The sequence below is a fragment of the Schistocerca piceifrons genome, chromosome X (genome assembly GCF_021461385.2).
Source record: "Schistocerca piceifrons isolate TAMUIC-IGC-003096 chromosome X, iqSchPice1.1, whole genome shotgun sequence".
NCBI classification, from domain to species: Eukaryota; Metazoa; Arthropoda; class Insecta; order Orthoptera; family Acrididae; genus Schistocerca; species Schistocerca piceifrons.
In genome coordinates, this window is record NC_060149.1 from 793520512 (window position 1) to 793540307 (window position 19796).

General features: G+C 44.9%; 1 pseudogene; it reads right to left on the reverse strand.

Moving 5' to 3' along the window:
- Window positions 1-10457: 10457 nt before the first annotated feature.
- Window positions 10458-10575, reverse strand: LOC124723504 (annotated as a pseudogene).
- Window positions 10576-19796: the final 9221 nt, after the last annotated feature.

Below are 19796 nucleotides of genomic sequence, written 5' to 3' on the forward strand. Positions count from 1 at the left end.
AAGATCCAAGGAAGAGCGGCGCGCTTCGTCACAGGGTTATTTGGTAACCGTGATAGCGTTACGGAGATGGTTAATAAACTCAAGTGGCAAACTCTGCAAGAGAGGCGCTCTGCATCGCGGTGTAGCTTGCTCGCCAGGTTTCGAGAGGGTGCGTTTCTGGATGAGGTATCGAATATATTGCTTCCTCCTACTTATACCTCCAGAGGAGATCACGAATGTAAAATTAGAGAGATTAGAGCGCGCACGGAGGCTTTCAGACAGTCGTTCTTCCCGCGAACCATACGCGACTGGAACAGGAAAGGGAGGTAATGACAGTGGCACGTAAAGTGCCCTCCGCCACACACCGTTGGGTGGCTTGCGGAGTATAAATGTAGATGTAGATGTAGATGTATAAAACAGAACAGCGACGACCAAAGCAGAAACAGTGATGAAGACAGTGGCAATGTGTTTGTTTGTAGTGACTGAAGTCATGAACACTCACCACAATGACATTGAACTCTCAGTTTCGTATTTAAATTTCAGCCGTAATGGCCTAAGAAGTTTTAGTCCACCCGAATAGACACATGTAGCGATGCAGGGTGAGATACTTGTGAATTTGAGTTCTATCTGTGTGTGATGCGCGAGATGATTCGCAAGAATGTTACTGAGATCACGTGTGGTCGTTGCTCGCCTGCGGCTAACTACAGATGACGGGGCTGCATTGGCGACTGGCGCAAACGATGTGACGTAAGCAACCGGCAGCCGACTCGAGGTGACCGACGCATGCACAGAGGGCGGTCCAGCGCTGTGAGCAATAGGGCACCGGGACGTTGCACGTAATCAGCAGGAGAGGCCTGTCAACAGAGCTCTCGGTTAGAGGGGAGTCTTTGCAAGAACTTGACGGCGCGTGAGAGTGTTTGTGATTTGGTTGTCAAATCCGGTGACCAAGAGCTCGCGTAAGATGCTCAAAAGGCCAGTGTCGTATTAAATGAGAGTGAAAGTGCTATTTAATTGCATATATATATTTTTTGCTTCGACAAACTTTGAAATTTAATGCCGAACGTTATTTCTTTTTGAACTGCAAATTCCTTAACCTTTACTGTAAAGGGAGTGGAAGGACTTGACCCATACAGTGACCATTTCATTTCAACATATTTATTTGCATCATAGATAAATCATTAAGAGAATTACAATCATAAATCTGATAATAATTTCTTCAAGAAACGTCACTCAAGCAAACTTTACAAACTGCTTGTTATAAAACCTCAAATGAATTAATCTCTTTGCAAACATTTAAAAACCAGCCACTCAGGCAAATTTTATAAACTGCTTGTTATATGAAACCACAAGCGAGTTAATCTCTTTGCAAACATTAAAAAAACCGCCACTCTGGCCAAGTAAATCATTTAAAAGAAACTTTACATCAAATAACAAATAACCAGGCAATCAATTATTATTTCCACATAGACTGAAAAGCACCTCCCCCCCCCCCCCCCCCCCCGGCGAGATATTACCAAACAGCTTTGCAAGGTTATAGACAGTTTGATCAGTAATAACCCAATTATTTCCCCATCAAAATTGACATAAGCCACTAAGGCTGAATTGCACCGCAGTTTTAAAAAACGGTTTCAATTAAGACACATTCTTCTAGAAATCCCTCAAAATTCTTAAGACAAATATTTAAAACATTTTACCCGGGCAACCTTGCAGAGTCACCACAAGCTTTAAAAAACTGCAGCTTGTACAGTAACTGAGGCCCGAGATTGACAGGCCACGGCTTGGCCACTAACGGTGGAGGCGACTGAGTATTTATCTTCGAATTTAGATGTGGACTCCGCTTGTATTTCCACCCCGTTTGTATTTCCACCCCGTTCAGAACACCGAAATCGGAACCAAACAGCACACGCGAGCTCAGGCGCTCAGGCCCGCTAGTAGTGGTGGTGGTGGTGGTTAGCGTTTAACGTCCCGTCGACAACTAGGTCATTAGAGACGGAGCGCAAGCTCGGGTTAGGGAAGGATTGGGAAGGAAATCGGCCGTGCCCTTTCAAAGGAACCATCCCGGCATTTGCCTGAAACGATTTAGGAAAATCACGGAAAACCTAAATCAGGATGGCTGGAGACGGGATTGAACCGTCAGCCTCCCGAATGCGAGTCCAGTGTGCTAACCACTGCGCCATCTCACTCGGTTAGGCCCGCTAGTAATTTGAAAGTGGAGGCTCTGCACTTCGGTTGCCCACTGCTTCCGATCTCTGAAACATAAATCGGAAGCGACAACAGGGAACCAAACAAACCTTCCCTCACCTTAATACTCAAACTTACACAGAAAACCACTTCGATAAAATTGACAATAATAAAACTAATTTCATTCCTTTAAGCAGAACCACGTACACTAATGATGCAAAAGAAACTGGCTCATTAAAACCCAAGCATCACATGGAGCACCTTATGTGGGCCTGTAAGGTACCACACGGCAATCTTTAGACACAGAATATAGATCGCTCGGTAAGGCTGCGTACACGTATCAATTTTTTTGGGCACTTGCCAGCTGAAGTAAGAACAATACTATTAAGGAGCGAAGCACACACTTAATAAGAGGCATGAAATATCACATCACAGTCCTTGCAACCCTTTACTGCCTCAAAAGCAATATTTCACTAATCGTAGGTAGGACTTGAATTACTTAACTTGATGCCAGCTGCTGGATCGATGTGGCGAAGACGCCAGACGTTGCTTACAAGGGAACCTCCCCATAGCACCCCCCTCAGATTTAGTTATAAGTTGGCACAGTGGATAGGCCTTGAAAAACTGAACACAAATCAATCGAGAAAACGGGAAGAAGTTGTGTGGAACTATGAAAAAAATAAGCAAAATATACAAACTGACTAGTCCATGCGCAAGATAGGCAACAACAAGGATAACCTGAGCTCTGGAGCGCCGTGGTCTCGTGGTTAGCGTGAGCGGCTGCGGCATGAGAGGTCATTGGTTCAAGCCTTCCCTCGAGTGATGAGTTAAATTTAACTTTCTTTATTTCCGCAAAATTATAATCTGTCCGTTCGTTCATTGACGTCTCTGTTTACTGTAATATGTTTAGTGTCTATGTTTTGTGACCGCACCGCAAAACCGTGCGATTAGTAGACGAGAGGACGTGCTTCTCCAATGGGAACAGAAAACATTTGATCGCAATGTCATAGGTCAACCGATTCCTCCACAGGAAAACACGTCTGATATATTCTATACGACACTGGTGACAGAATGTGCGTCACATGACAGGAATTTGTTGTCGACCTACCTAACTTGTACACTTGGGGAATGGGTAAAAAGATTCTTCTACCTTGCCCGATTTAGGTTTTCTTGTGGATGTGATAATCACTCCCAAAAAAGTGATGAAAACATGAAGAGTGTCAGATAAACTGCAACAAATGAATGCAACAGTTTCACAGTCGGACAGTTTTCCCTGTGCTCTGTCAAAACATATGTTTTTAACGTTTTCAAATTTTTCCGTTTAGGTGTAGCGTCCCCATACTACGGGGCAGTTACCTCCCATCGGACGGTCGGACGGATAGATAATTGTCTGAAAACAAAAAATTAAAATTTTCATTTGAAGGAAGACTTAATCCAAGGACCTTACGTTCCGCAGCTGCTCACGCTAACCACGGGACCACGGCGCCCCTAAGCCCATATCGTCCTTGATGTTGCCTATCTTCCGCATGGACTCCTCAGTTTGTATATTTTGCTTATTTGTTCATAGTTCCACACAACTTGTTCCTGTTTTCTCGATTGATCTGTGTTCAGTTTTTCAAGGCCTGTCCACTGTGCCAACTTATAACTAAATCTGAGGGGGGTGCGATGGGGAGGTTCCCTTGTTAGTCCGCTAATAACAGCGTGTTCCCTCACGGAAGCGAGCACATGCATAGCATCACGAGATTGCCAAGAAGCCACAGAGCCGGCCCGCTGTTACTGACCCCAGTACGATCAAGCGCTAACTGCCACCCGTACTCAGGCACCACACCGTGCTCGCTGTCGTCTACCCAACGTCTCGTTAATACGCGCACTTCCGCGTGCCGTGCCCAACATTGTCCCCCCTCCCTCCCCCCTTCGACTCGGTACTGCCCGCTATATCCTGAGCCGGCCCAGGCTCCAAAGACAAACTTATGTCAGAGGGAATCGATAGTGCCTAAGCCAAACATATCCCTGGCGCCAGTCCCGCCACGGCTCAAATACCACAATTTTTTTAAATGACTTTTCTTATATTATTTTCAGATGTCTCGCTTACGATTAATATTTTGCTGTTGATTGATTTAGCGGACATCCAGCTACATAAATGTGTAATGATAAATTACAATATTCTCATGTGCTTCCTTATCTATATACACACATTAAAAAAAAAGTTTTGCATCATCTAAGTTCCCAGAACTCCTGAAGATACACGTTGATTGTGGATATTGCATCACACACACAGTCCCTTTGACTGTTCAGAGATGTCACTAAATCGCCGCCGGTCGCGGTGGCCGTGCTGTTCTGGCGCTGCAGTACGGAACCGCGGGACTGCTACGGTCGCAGGTTCGAATCCTGCCTCGGGCGTGGATGTGTGTGATGTCCTTAGGTTAGTTAGGTTTAAGTAGTTCTAAGTTCTAGGGGACTAATGACCTAAGATGTTAAGTCCCATAGTGCTCAGAGCCATTTGAACCATTTTGAACTAAATCGCCCAAAGATGTAAACGACCATGCATGAGCAGCGCCTATTAGACGGAGGGGCTCCGACAGCCGATCAGTTCCAGTCATTCCAGCTGGAAGGAGGTACACGGTTCGTTCTGTCTGTAGTTCAACCATGCCTAGACGGTCAATACCGCGGTTCGATCGCGTCCGCATTGTTACTTTGTGCCAGGAAGGGCTCTCAACAAGGGAAGTGTCCAGGCGTCTCGGAGTGAAAAAAAAAGCGATGTTGTTCGGACATGGAGGGGATACAGAGAAACAGGAACTATCGATGACATGCCTCGCTCAGGTCGCCCAAGTGTTACTGCTGCAGTGGATGACCGCTACCTTCGGATTATGGCTCGGAGGGACCCTGACAGCAACGCTACCATGTTGAGTAATGCTTCTTCGTGCAGCCACAGGACGTCGTGTTTCGACTCAAACTGTCCGTAATAGGCTGCATAATGCGCAACTTCGGTCGCGACGTCCATGGCGAGGTCCATCTTTGCATCCACGACGCCATGCAGCGCGGTACAGATGGGCCCAACAACATGTCGAATGAACCGCTCAAGATTGGCATCATATCCTCGTCACCAATGAGTGTTGTATATGCCTTCAACAAGACAACCGTCGCAGACGTGTTTGGAGGTAACCCGGTCAGGCTGGACGCCTTAGACACATCCAGCGAGTGCAGCAAAGGGGAGGTTCCGTGCTGTTTAGAGGTGGCAGTATGTGGGGCCGATGTAAGCCGCTGGTGGTTATGGAAGGCGCCGTAACGGCTGTACGATACGTGAATGCCATCCTCCGACCGATAGTGCTACCATATCGGCAGTATACTGGCGAGACATTCGAATTCATGGACGACAATTCGCTCCTACATCATTCACATCTTGTGAATGACTTGATTCGGGATAACGACATCGCTCGATTGGAGTGACCAGCGTGTTCTCCAGAGATGAACCCTATCGAACATGCCTGGGATAGACTGAAAAGGGCTGTTTATGGACGACATGACCCACCAATAACTCTTAGGGATCTACGCCAAATCGCCGTTGAGGAGTGGGACAATCTGGATCAACAGTGCCTTGATAAACTTGTGGATAATATGCAACGACGAATGCAGGTATGCATCAATGCAAAAGGACGTGCTACTGGGTATTAGAGGTACCGGTGTGTACAGCAACCTGGACCACCACCTCTGAAGGTCTATCTGTACGGTGGTGCAACATGCAATGTGTTGTTTTCATGAGCAATAAAAAGGGCGGACATGATGTTTATGTTGATGTCTATTCCAGTTTTCTGTACAGATTCTGGAACTCTCCGAACCGATATGATGCAAAACTTTTTTTGATGTGTATATTAACAACTCAGTCTTTTGCCTCATTCGTGTAATGCGTTTGATCAAAGTAAAGCATTTTACAAAGGGAGAACTCTTATGACATTCCAAAACATTAATTTAATGGAGAACTGGTTTAAAATCACGAATCGTTATATTTAGTCTAGTTTTGTCTTTGTCTTATGTTGGGGACCTGTACAAAACTGGTATAAAGAAGTAGAAGAACAAGTGCAGGCATCATGACATACACCGTATTTTTACTCGCACACTTAGACCCTGGGATAAAAGTACGATAGCTGTCATCATGGTTGCACTTGCTATTCTGTTTCTTTATACCATTTCTGTAGAGGCGCTATGAAACACATGACCACAACAATATGCTGCTTGCATCCTATTGTTGTCACTCGCAAATAATGCGATAATTACAGCCTTCTCAAGACGGACACTAAGTACCTGAAACAGATTAAGGAAATAAAATTTCTTTTATGCGATTGGCTGCTGATTATTTCGATGTATGTTCACAATACTCTACATGGTAACATATGAAGAGCTGTAACCAAAAGCTATCTTCACTTCCGCAGACAAATATCGCAGAGGACTGTATAAAAGGGTACTAATTCAAAGCTCAATACACCCAAATATACATGTTCTCACACGAAACTATAATTTCCAAAAGTGGCACTATAGAAGCAAAACGTAGTACTGGTATCATCACTACGAACAAGTATCTACTAAGAGCAATAGATTTTCTGTTAAATAATTTTAACAATGACGATCCATTAAGCGACAGACTAACACTGTGGTGATTGGGGGAATCGTATAATATTATTAACTATCACAGAGAATCAAAGGCCAATCAGCGCAGATAAAATTAAATTTTGCCATCAAACGAATCTAAATCTCCGTCTGAAACAGATTTCGATGGCATTCTATAGATTAAAGAGCGATGAAATGCCGGACTTGAATCATTTCTTTCGTTAGGTGTACGTCATCGGGTACGAAACCCTGTTTCGTAGTCGTATTATCGGCCCTTTATTAATTGAATCTAAGGAGTAAACAAGCTTCGTTTCGAAGCATTATCTGCTCAAGAGGCATTAAGTATAATTAGTGCCCTACGATTTACTTCTTTACCTCTTGTAGATTCTCTGGTGTTTTCATCGTGCCCTTCCGCTCTTGGATTCTGTGAATCAACGTTACGGGGCAACTGTGACCTGTTAGGGAAAATTAGAAGCACTTCCTCGGGACATTCACAGCGTTTTTATTTATTTATTTTAATTATTTTTAATTTTTTCAGAAAGGAAGCTTTCACTTTCACGAAATCAAAGGCGAGAAGTTATTAAAGGGCACCCCTTTCCGTTCCTCAGCGGCACTCTGCTATCGGCAGGCCAGTTGTGTAAACAGGCATAATACTATACACGCAAAGACTTCTGCTGCTTTCGATCGATGACGTCTTGAAAGCAGTCTTCTTTTTAACGTGAAAATGAAGGTATTCGGGAGAGTTTGCTTTACGGATTCATTCAGCAAAAGCACTCCTCAAAACAAAGCTGGGAACGCCGTGTGATGGTGCCGGCGTCATTCTCGCCAGAGAAGCTCCGCGCTGCGACGCAGCGCTACCTAAAGTACACAGTGGGTAATTTCACTGGATACGTTTTGGGATTTTTCCCGAAATCACTGCCACTATTTATTTATTTAATAGTATGGTGATTTTATACAATATACAGTTGATACAAGGCAAGAATTTTATACGATATACATATGATATAAGGCAAGATTAAACCTTAAAGTCCGTGTTTTTCAACCAATTAATTAAGCTGGGTGTGCGAGTGAACAAGTCGTCGGGAATTCTAGGGTATGAATGAAGTGGACAGCGTTGGACTAAATGTCCAGTCCTTAACCTGTTGAGGCGGTACCGGAGGTTCCTCGGTAGGTCAAAACCTTTGGGCTTCTTGGTGGGATCAAGGTGATGGGCTCTTGTTCCCAAAGTTTTTGTTGACCATTCATGGTTCCAGCTTTCATTTAGATCAAAACCATCCACGATGAGTTGTCCTGCGGTAACACTTGCTGGTCTTCTTGATCGCAATCGTTGCTGCAGCGGATGACAGAATTCCTGGTGCAGTGGTAGAGAGGGTGATGCAGAGATTTCTTGGCCTCCCTCAGTAGAGATTGTTTCCGCCTTAAGTGAGGTGGAGGGACGTGACTCAGCACAGGTAGCCAGTGGCATGGAACCAGTAATACAGCGCATTGTGTCGTCAAGTTTTGTGTCTACCTTCTTCACATGCACACTTTCCAACCAGACAGGTGCACAGTACTCGGCAGCAGAGTACACAAGACTGATTCCAGTTAAGCGCAGGCAGTCAGCAGGGGTTCCCCAGGCGGTACCACTGAGCTTATGTAGTATGTTGTTCCTTGCAGCAACTTTATGAGAAAGCTTGGTGATACGCTCTTTGTAGCTCAGGGTTCTATCTAGAGTGATTCTGAGATATTTTGGGAAAGGATTGTACCTCAACGATTGTCCATTGAGCAGAACTCTTGGTTTGTAGTTCGCAGCACGATTCGCTAGATGGAAACGAGAGACTTCAGTTTTTGATGTGCTTGGGATCAATCTCCAGGTCTTGAAGAAAGTTGATATCTTCTCCAGATCCTTCGTAAGAATTCGTTCACCATCTTCGAAATTACTGCTCTGTGCTACCAGTGCGGTGTCATCAGCATATATGAATTTAGTTGATATTGTGGTTGGTAAATCATTAATGTATAACTTGAATAGTGATGGGGCTAAAACAGATCCCTGTGGTAGTCCATTATTTAGTTTCCGTTTGTGGCTTTTAGAGCTGCCTAGAAACACTTCAGATTGCCTTTCACTAAGCATGCCAGATATTAGGTCCACAATTTCTGGACCTGGTACAACTTGCAGTAGCTTGTAGATCAGTCCCTGTCGCCAGACAGTGTCATCACTGCCACTAACTCGTGGTTGGTGAGAGTCATAATATTCTTCTTTAAAAATTTAAATAAGATAGCGCTTTAAAGAAAAGATTAACAAATTACATCACGCATAACTATCATTTTACATTTTATCTCACTACCCAGGGAGATCCCAAACATTATCTACGAATTTATCGATACAAGAAAGTAACATTCGTGCTGAAAATGCATGAACTGGAAAAAGTAATCATACAAAGGCACACTGGACATCAAAATTAGTTTACTTCAACGAATAATTCTAGCGTGAGCATGTACACTTACAACACAACAAGTGTAATTATGTGATCTATGATTTTTTTTCTCGGTGTGGTTGATAGAAGATACACTAAACGAAAAAATCTCAACACCAAAAAATAGTTAATGCAGAGTAATGAAATTTCGGGAACACACTCGTCTACGTAAAATATTTAACTGTGTGTCTCGTCCCGGCGGAGGTTCGAGTCCTCCCTCGGGCATGGGTGTGTGTGTTTGTCTATAGGATAATTTAGGTTAAATAGTGAGTAAGCTTAGGGACTGATGACCTTAGCAGTTAAGTCCCATAAGATTTCACACACATTTGAACATTTTTGAAAATATTTAACTGATTAACATTGCAACATCGCAAGTTAATGCAAGCGTGAAATGCTGATACATGAATAACCGGTGTAACTGCCAGAGCCGGCCGTGGCGGCCGAACGGTTCTAGGCGCTACATTCTGGAACCGCGCGACCGCTACGGTCGCAGGTTCGAATCCTGCCTCGGGCATGGATGTGTGTGGTGTCCTTAGGTTAGGTAGGTTTAAGTAGTTCTAACTTCTAGGAGACTGATGACCTCAGAAGTTAAGTCCCATAGTGCTCAGAGCCATTTGAACCATTTTTGTAACTGCCAGAATGTTGAGTGCAAGCATGCAAAGTCATACATTGTGTTGTAATGGTGCCGGGTGCCAGTTTGTGGGATGGAATTCCATCCCTGTTGCACTTGATCGGCCAGTACGGGGACAGTTAATGCTGTTTGTTGATGAAGATGGAGTTGGCGTCCAATGATGTCCAACATGTGCTCGATTGGAGACAGATCTGGTGGGTGAGCAGGCTAAGGCCACATTTCGACACTCTGCAGAGCATAATGAAAGTAAATATGGTCCGTAGTAGGCTGTAATGTTTATACAATCGTGCTATCGGCGTATTTCGACTAAGCGTCATTGTCAAGCGCATTTATAACTCCTGTATTTCACATCATTTTCAAATCGCTCTTTCTCCCTCTCTCTCTCTCTCTCTCTCTCTCTCTCTCTCTCTCTCTCTCTCGGCGTCCGAACAGGCCTTGGAAGGCTCAACGGTACCAACCGGTCGCCGGGTCATATTCAGCCTACAGGCGTCACTGGATGCGGGTATGGAGGGGCGTGTGGTCAGCACACTGCTCTCCCGGCTGTATGTCAGTTTACGAGACCGGAGCCGCTACTTCTCAGTTTGCCTCACAAGGGCTGAGTGCACCCCGCTTGCCAACAGCGCTCAGCAGACCAGATGGTCACCCATCCAGGTGCCAGCCTAGCCCGACAGCGCTTAACTTCGGTGATCTGACGGGAACCGGTGTTCCCACTGCGGCAAGGCCGTTGGCAAATCGCTCTTAATTACAAGTAAAAAGTTGCCACATTCCGTCATTTTCGATAAGATCTACACTACAATGACACCTTTTAAGATCATGTTCTGAACTTTATGTACAACAACATGGTAACTGCAATTTGAAGTACAAATTTGCAGTCAGGGTGCGTGCGATAACCGCGAGAGTGTTCCCGTTGTCATACGAACTCCCAACCAAGACCATAACTCCAGGTGTAGGTCCAGTGTGTCTAGCATGCAGACAGGTTGGTTGCAGGTCCTCAACTGGCTTCCTTCTAGACAATAAACGGCCATCACTGGCGTCGAGGCGGAACCAGCTTTAACCAGAAAACGAAACATACCTCCACACTGCCTTCCAATTAGTTCTCGTTTGACATCAGTCATGTCGCAAATGGCAGTGGTTTGAGGTCGGTTGAATGCTCGCTACAGGACTAACCAATGTGTAACAGTTCGTTATGTCAGTGTAGTGCCAACTGCAGCTCAGATTGCTACTTCAGATGCAGTACGATGCATCAAAGCCTCATGCCAAACACGATCGTCTTCCCTCTTGGTAGCGCCACGTGGCCATCCTGAAACCGGTCTTCTTGTGACCCTACGCTCTCCTGACCACCGCTGCCAGCAGTCATGTATAGTGGCTACATTCCTGCCAAGTCCTTCTGCAGTGTCGCAGAAGGAAGATCAAGCTTCTCGTAGCCCTATTACACGACCTCGTAAAACTCAGTGAAGTGTTGATAATGGCATGCCGCTGTGACCGAGTGGTTCAGGGCGATTTAGTCCGGAACCGCGCTGCTGCTGCGGTCGCAGGTTCGAATCCTGCCTCGGGCATGGATGTGTGTGATGTCGTTGGGTTTAAGTAGTTCTAAGTCTAGGGGGCTGATGACCTCAGATGTTAAGTCCCATTTGTTGATGATGGCGTCTTTGTCGCCTTAAACGTGTTCTCTACTAACATCAATTCACCACTCCCACTCTCGAAGGTAACAAACACTCAAGACCGTCACAGTGTGTGTTTAAAGCGAACCTGATTTGCAGCCTCATAGTGGCGCCTACCAACTTCAATTTGTGTCGCGCAACTCCTTCTTGGCGTTGCGATTTTTTTTTTCCGTCAGTGTACATTCCGTAGTGTGCATCCACATTGATGATTCCATTAATATCTGCGCAGTATTTCGACGATTGTCAGTTACTGTTCTGTTTTCCGCTATGGTGTACATTCGATGTGCTTCCAGAACCTAACGAAAACGACTAGGTCGAAATAGCGTACAAATGTAATTATCAACCGCATTGGACAGCTGGTAATAAATCCTCCATTTCTATGCCATTCATTTAAAGAATTCAACGTACCAAAAAAGAAGTGGCTGAAACTTAGCAGTATTAATGGACGTACAAGAAAAACTGCAGGATAAAGAGAAGTCAATCGATTTTTCCCAGCATCAGACAGTTACTGGACGCTCAGCGCTTCGTAACGTTAACGGGATTGGCAGTGGAAGAGTACAAGTGGGGCGAATAATGAGGAAGGCGAAAGAAGGCTTCTTGTAAGCTCTCAAGGAAATGTCTTTGGGAAATCGGTAAATCGTCAGTAGGCGCCAAGCAACAGTGCGGAACATCTTCAACCACCTGCGAAGCCAGACTTGCATAGTAATCAGAGAAAACGATCGACGAATAAGAGAGTTCAGTTTTACAAAACAGACATACATGATGAAATTTGTTAAAAAGTACTCAATTAATACGGCTTCAGTATTTGTGCACAAAAAAAATGGTTCAAATGGCTCTAAGCACTATGGGACTTAACATCTGAGGTCATCAGTCCCCTAGACTTAGAACTACTTAAACCTAACTAACCTAAGGGCATCACACACATCCATGCCCGATGCAGGATTTGAACTTGCGACCGTAGCAGTCGCGCGGTTCGGGATTGAAGCGCCTAGAACCGCTCGGGCACAGAGGCCGGCATTGTTGCGCAACTGATGCAGTATAGCAACTTAGATATGTCGCCTGACACACGAGAAGGGTATTGACAAGTGGGCAATGTATATCATTTACAACCTTGAAGAAGTAGTAGGCAATTGAGAAGAACACAAGAGTAAGTGATACAGTGTAGTAACAGAAGAAACGTGTACTTCGGAAAGTACTGTATTACGTGAAGACGAAGTGAACGGAAATGGCATAACTTAGAGGAGTCTCATTCTATCTCTTGCGGTGAACAGTTCATTTGCAGAAGAGCTTTCTGGCACACCTAACGAACACTGAATATGTTTCCCCTCAGCTTGGCAGACACGCTAACGCTCAATTAGAGGTGCTGGTAAAAACCGCTGGAAACACATGCTGTTCGACCAACGATCGAGACGATGTCGTAGAAGCGCAATCCAAAAAACAGATGTTTGAAGTGCGGTCTCCCCTGAGAATTTCTCTGAGAAACATTGCGTTTGGATATTTCCTTGTAGAGGGGGAGTGAGATTGTGGTGTCACCGCCAGACACCACACTTGCTAGGTGGTAGCCTTTAAATCGGCCGCGGTCCGTTGTATACGTCGGACCCGCGTGTCGCCACTATCAGTGATTGCAGACCGAGCGCCGCCACACGGCAGGTCTAGAGAGACTTCCTAGCACTCGCCCCAGTTGTACAGCCGACTTTGTTAGCGATGGTTCACTGACAAATTACGCTCTCATTTGCCGAGACGATAGTTAGCATAGCTTTCAGTACGTCATTTGCTACGACCTAGCAAGGCGCCATTATCAATTGCTATTTATCTTGTGATGCATGTACCGTCAGACCGATGTTCACCAATTATGGATTAAAGTTAAGTATTCCAGAAGCTACGTACTTTATTTGCTAGTCTTCATTACTTGTGCTGTTCCAGACCTCACGCCATCCTGCGTGAGCTTAAACGCGTGCCCTTCGGCCTCCCGTCCTAGTGGATTGGCTGTCTTGCCAGTCCACAAAAGAGATAGCATGTAGAAAGGCGTTAGAACTCGTTCCCCGGTTTCTGGAAACCAAAGCAAAAGGATTCTTGAAGCGCGAAGGAGCGCTAGAGTCTCACCACAGTCGTCTGTCACCAGCCATCGCCCGTGGTCCCCTGACGATCACCATCTTTGTGGTGTATTGTACCTACGTATGTACCTCCCATTAAGTGTTGCCGTCGTGTTCAATTACTTGCCGAATGGAAAATTTACATTTACGTAAGAGTTCTAAGAAGCTGCAGCTGTAAGGGAAATCGCATAGAAGTTGCTGGTGTGGTCATGTAGAATTTTGTTCTAGTGTGAGGTAGGCATGATAATGGACATCGGACGAATGCAGAAGCGCGCTGCTATGCTTGTAACGGGTCGGTGTAGTCCATATGAGAATGTAAAAGTGAGAACTTAAATAAACATTCCACTCGATGTGTTCCTCTCAGGTACGTTTAAAGACCCGATATTCGAAACAGTCATTGTGACCATTGTACCGTTGCCATCTTGCGATGTCGAACCAAAACGTTATGGCCACCATCCACGGCGAGATTGAATGCCGCCTTGTGGCACTGCGAACACGACCCTTTAAGGAAAGTACGAGGGGCGTTCTATAGGTTATGAAAACACTTTTTTCTCGACCAGTATCAGTTGAAAAAATGCGGAATTTGTTGTGGGACATCGTGGAATATTCCTGTTTCAGCATCTATTGTTTCACGAAGTTCCGATAGGTGGCAGCACTATACGTAGCCTTCAAAATGGCTTCTCTACTGGAGGTGCATTCCAGAGAGCTGTCATTGAGTTTCTTTTTGCCGGAAACCAGAGCATCGCAGATATTTATAGACACCTCTAGAATATCTACGTAGACCTGAGAGTGAACTAAAGCCCGGTGAGTCGTTACGTGAGGCGTCTTTCATCATCGCAGCAAGGTCGCGCAAGCCTGTCCGATTTCCGGTGTGCCGACAGACTCTCAGGAAATTGAAGAAACGACTTCATCATGTTTGTTGCCACAAAAATGCAAACGAACTTCTTCTTCTTCATGACAACGCAAGACCTCACACAAGTGTGCACACCCGAGAGGAGCTCACATAACTTCTCCAACTGTTTGACCCAATGGAAGATGCACTCCGCGGGAAGCAGTGCATGGATGACAGGGTTTATTGATGCGGAAAGACGTTGGCTTCGACGTCAACCGGTAGAATGGTACCGTTCAATGCGACGACCTTACACCACCTTACAGGTAGAGCCTGTATGTTGAAAAATAAGGTTTTTTAGCCAAAGGAGTGGAGAATAATATACTGTATTGGAATTCCGATTAAAACCAACCTGCTTTCAGAAAAAAATTGTTGTTTTACTTATTGAAGGCCCGTCGTATGTTATCTCAGCAGACACGAATGATAATTCATTCTAATGATATACGGACCGTAAATGTAGAAATTCACTGAACTAAGCGACTTAGACAAAGATTAGACCATTATGATCCAGCGGGGAAAAAGAATATCGTGTTACTGTCGTAAGCATCTATGGAATGTGATCGAAGGACGCTGAAACGAGACGTAGGCAGCAAGGTGGTGTACGTCACGCGTCGTCGCCGAACGTGTAGGCAGGAGGCTTATATGCTCTGTAAAACAGGATAGATAGTGATCCGTGGTATATTTGACGATAGAGTACAACGTCGGTGCAGGCGACAGTGCTTTGGTGCACACCGTTCAGAGCCCTTGTTAGACATGGACTCCGTAACACAGAGGGACTTCGCTGCGGTTTACCTTATCGTATTGTTGCAATTTTTTCCGACACTATACATGGTACAATAACACATACAGTATTTTCACAGATTACTTTAAATGTCTATAAGTTGTTCGTTCAAGATATAAAATCAGAAATAAACACAAAAAGTAACAAAATATCAACAAAGTACAGGCAAAATATTATCTATAAACTGCTGAAAATTATAAATATCATAAAGATTTGGTATTACGTACCCACTTTTTCATTATTTATTTTAAGTCACGTTTCGAAGAACTACACTACTATCCGTTAAAATTGCTATACCAAGAACAAATGCAGATGATAAACGGGTACTCATTCGACAGATATATTATACTAGAACTGACATATGATTACATTTTCACGCAGTTTCGGTGTATAGATCCTGAGAAATCAGTACCCAGAACAACCACCTCTGGCCGTAATGACGGCCTTGATACGCCTGGGCATTGAGACGAACAGAGCTTGGATGGCGTGTACAGGTACAGCTGCCCATGCAGCTTCAACGCGATACCACAGTTCATCAAGAGTAGTGACTGGCGTATTGTGACGAGCCAGTTGCTCGGCCACCATTGACCAGACGTTTTCAACTGGTGAGAGATCTGGAGAATGTGCTGGCCAGGGCAGCAGTCGAACATTTTCTGTATCCAGAAACCCGTACAGGACCTGTAACATGCGGTCGTGCATTATCCTGATGAAATGTGGGGTTTCGCAGGGATCGAATGAAGGGTGGAGCCACGGGTCGTAACACATCTGAAATGTAACGTTCACTGTTCAAAGTGCCGTCAATGCGAACAAGAGGTGACCGAAACGTGTAACCAATGGCACCCCATACGATCACGCCGGGTGATACGCCAGTATGACGATGACGAATACACGCTTCCAATGTGCGTTCACCGCGATGTCGCCAAACACGATGCTGTAAACAGAACCTGGATTCATCCGAAAAAATGACGTTTTGCCATTCGTGCACCCAGGTTCGTCGTTGAGTACACCGTCGCAGGCGCTCTTGCCTGTGATGCAGCGTCAAGGGTAACCGCAGCCATGGTCTCCGAGCTGATAGTCCATGCTGCTGCAACCGTCGTCGAACTGTTCGTGCAAATGGTTGTTGTCTTGCAAACGTCCCCATCTGTTGACTCAGGGATCGAGACGTGGCTGCACGATCCGTTACAGCCATGCGGATAAGATGCCTGTCATCTCGACTGCTAGTGATACGAGGCCGTTGGGATCCAGCATGGCGTTCCGCATTAACCTCCTGAACCCACCGATTCCATATTCTGTTAACAGTCATTGGATCTCGACCAACGCGAGTAGCAATGTCGCGATACGATAAACCACAATCGCGATAGGCTACAATCCGACTTTTTTCAAAGTCGGAAACGTGATGGTATGCATTTCTTCTCTTTACACGAGGCATCACAACAACGTTTCACCAGGCAACGCCGGTCAACTGCTGTTTGTGTATGAGAAATCGGTTGGAAACTTTCCTCCTGTCAGCACGCTGCAGGGGTCGCCACCGGCGCCAACCTTGTGTGAATGGTCTGAAAAGCTAATCATTTGCATATCGCAGCATCTTCTTCCTGTCGGTTAAATTTCGCGTCTGTAGCACGTCATCTTCGTGGTGTAGCAATTTTAATGGCCAGTAGTGTATGTCTTGCTTGCAGTAGCAATTATGTAGCGTTTTGTCTTTGGAGGACAACGATGTAAATGTAAAATATCGCATACTAACCACTGACGATGAAGATATATCTCGTCTAAAGTAAAACTTTTATCCGCTATGGAGGTCAAACACTGCGACAGTATAGAATTAAGATTCTTAGAAATAAATGCAGTCAGCCGCCTTTTTCTGATAGTGAAATTTTTTTTGACCTTGATCGGTTTTTTCCGGCCAGCGACTCCTCATCAAATGGTAACAGTTTATTTACGACTGTTTGTAGCAACGCGGGTATCATTGTGTAACCAGGACAAGAGAGTAAAACCGAAAAATCTTAGCACTGAATGTGAGAAGGTAGTTGGAGTTATTTACATCGTAAAGTCAACTTTAAGGCACTACTTGCAGATATTTTGTTCCAACCTGGTACAAAAATCATTTTGTAACATTGTTTATGTTTCTAGTTGTATTGCACATCACTACACAAATTTCTTCACAGGCAGCAGGTCCTACCCAGTTCGCAAGATGTAACCAAACAAAATAATGTGAGTCAAGCTAATGTTCAAAGATTTTACGCTGGAGCAGAGATTTTCTTTGCTCAACACTCGCATTTTCGAAAGTTGTACATCACTGATCTTGAATGACAGTATATAAAGGGTGAAAATTATTTAAATCTACAAACTCTGCGAGGTTGCACTGCAAATTTAAACGCAGCCAAAACCTCTCAGACAAACAGAAGCTAAACGATGTCAAAGTCAACGTAAGGAGGGCTATGCGTGATGCGTTCAGTGAATTCGAAAGTAAAATTCTATATACCGACTTGACAGAAAATCCTAGGAAGTTCTGGTCTTACGTTAAATCAGTAAGTGGATCGAAACAGCATATCCAGACACTCTGCGATGATAATGGCATTGAGACAGAGGATGACACGCGTAAAGCTGAAATACTAAACACCTTTTTCCAAAGCTGTTTCACAGAGGAAGACCGCAGTGCAGTTCCTTCCTTAAATCCTGGCACGAACGAAAAAATGGCTGACATCGAAATAAGTGTCCAAGGAATAGAAAAGCAAGTGAAATCACTCAACAGAGGAAAGTCCACTGGACCTGACGGGATACCAATTCGATTCTACACAGAGTACGCGAAAGAACTTGCCCCCCTCCCCCCTTCTAACAGCCGTGTAACCGCAAGTCCCTAGAGGAACGGAAGGTTCCAAATGATTGGAAGAGAGCACAGGTAGTTCCAGTTTTCAAGAAGGGTTGTCGAGCAGATGTGCAAAACTATAGGCCTATATCTCTGACATTGATCTGTTGTAGAATTTTAGAAGATGTTTTTTGCTCCCGTATCATGTCATTTCTGGAAACCCAGAATCTGCTCTGTAGGAATCAACATGGATTCCGGAAACAGCGATCGTGTGAGACCCAACTCGCTTAATTTGTTCATGAGACCCAGAAAGTATTAAATACAGGCTCCCAGGTAGATGCCATTTTCCTGGCTTCCGGAAGGCGTTCGATACAGTTCCGCACTGTCGCCTGATAAGGAAAGTAAGAGCCTACGAAATATTAGACCAGCTATGTAGCTGGATTGAAGTGCTTTTAGCAAACAGAACACAGCATGTTTTCGCTTCCCGCGCCCGGGTTCGATTCCCGGCGGGGTCAGGGATTTTCTCTGCCTCGAGATGACTGGGTGTTGTGTGATGTCTTAGGTTAGTTAGGTTTAAGTAGTCCTAAGTTCTAGGGGACTGATGACCATAGCTGTTACGTCCCATGTTGCTCAGAGGGGAGTTTTATGGGACCATTGTTTTTCACAACATATATATAAATGACCTAGTAGATAGTGTCGGAAGATCCATGCGGCTTTTCGCGGATGATGCTGTAGTATACAGAAAAGTTGCAGCATTAGAAAATTGCAGCGAAATGCAGGAAGATCTTCAGCGGATAGGCACTCGGTGCAGGGAGTGGCAACTGACCCTTAACATAGACAAATGTAATGTACTGCGAATACATAGAAAGAAGGATCCTTTATTGTATGATTGTATGATAGCGGAACAACCACTGGTAGCAGTTACTTCTGTAAAATATCTGGGAGTATGCCTAAGGAACGATTTGAAGTGGAATGATCATATAAAATTAATTGTTGGTAAGGCGGGTGCCAGGTTGAGATTCATTGGGAGAGTCCTTAGAAAATGTGGTCCATCAACAAAGGAGGTGGCTTACAAAACACTCGTTCGACCTATACTTGAGTATTGCTGATCAGTGTGGGATCCGTACCAAGTCGGGTAGACAGAGGAGATAGAGAAGATCCAAAGAAGAACGGCGCCTTTCGTCACGGGGTTATTTGGTAAACGTGATAGCGTTACGGAGATGTTTAGCAAACTGAAGTGGCAGACTCTGCAAGAGAGGCGCTCTGCATCGCGGTGTAGCATGCTGTCCAGGTTTCGAGAGGGTGCGTTTCTGAATGAGGTATCGAATATATTGCTTCCCCCTACTTATTACTCCCGAGGAGAACACGAATGTAAAATTAGAGAGATTCGAGCGCGCACGGAGGCTTTCCGGCAGTCGTTCTTCCCGCGAACCATACGCGACAGGAACAGTAAAGGGAGGTAATGACAGTGGCACGTAAAGTGCCCTCCGCCACACACCGCTGTGTGGCTTGCGGAGTATAAATGTAGATGTAGATGTAGACGTCGAAACAAGTATTTTTCTCTAATGTAATAATTTCCTGCGAGAACGACTGATTTGTTGTCGTAACGGTTGCTGTTGTGCCGGTAGATGGCATACTTCACTCTCCAGCTGTAATAGATGCTTCACGTTCACATTTTGTTGTACACTTGACCCTGCACGTTACATGTTTACTACTGGATCGG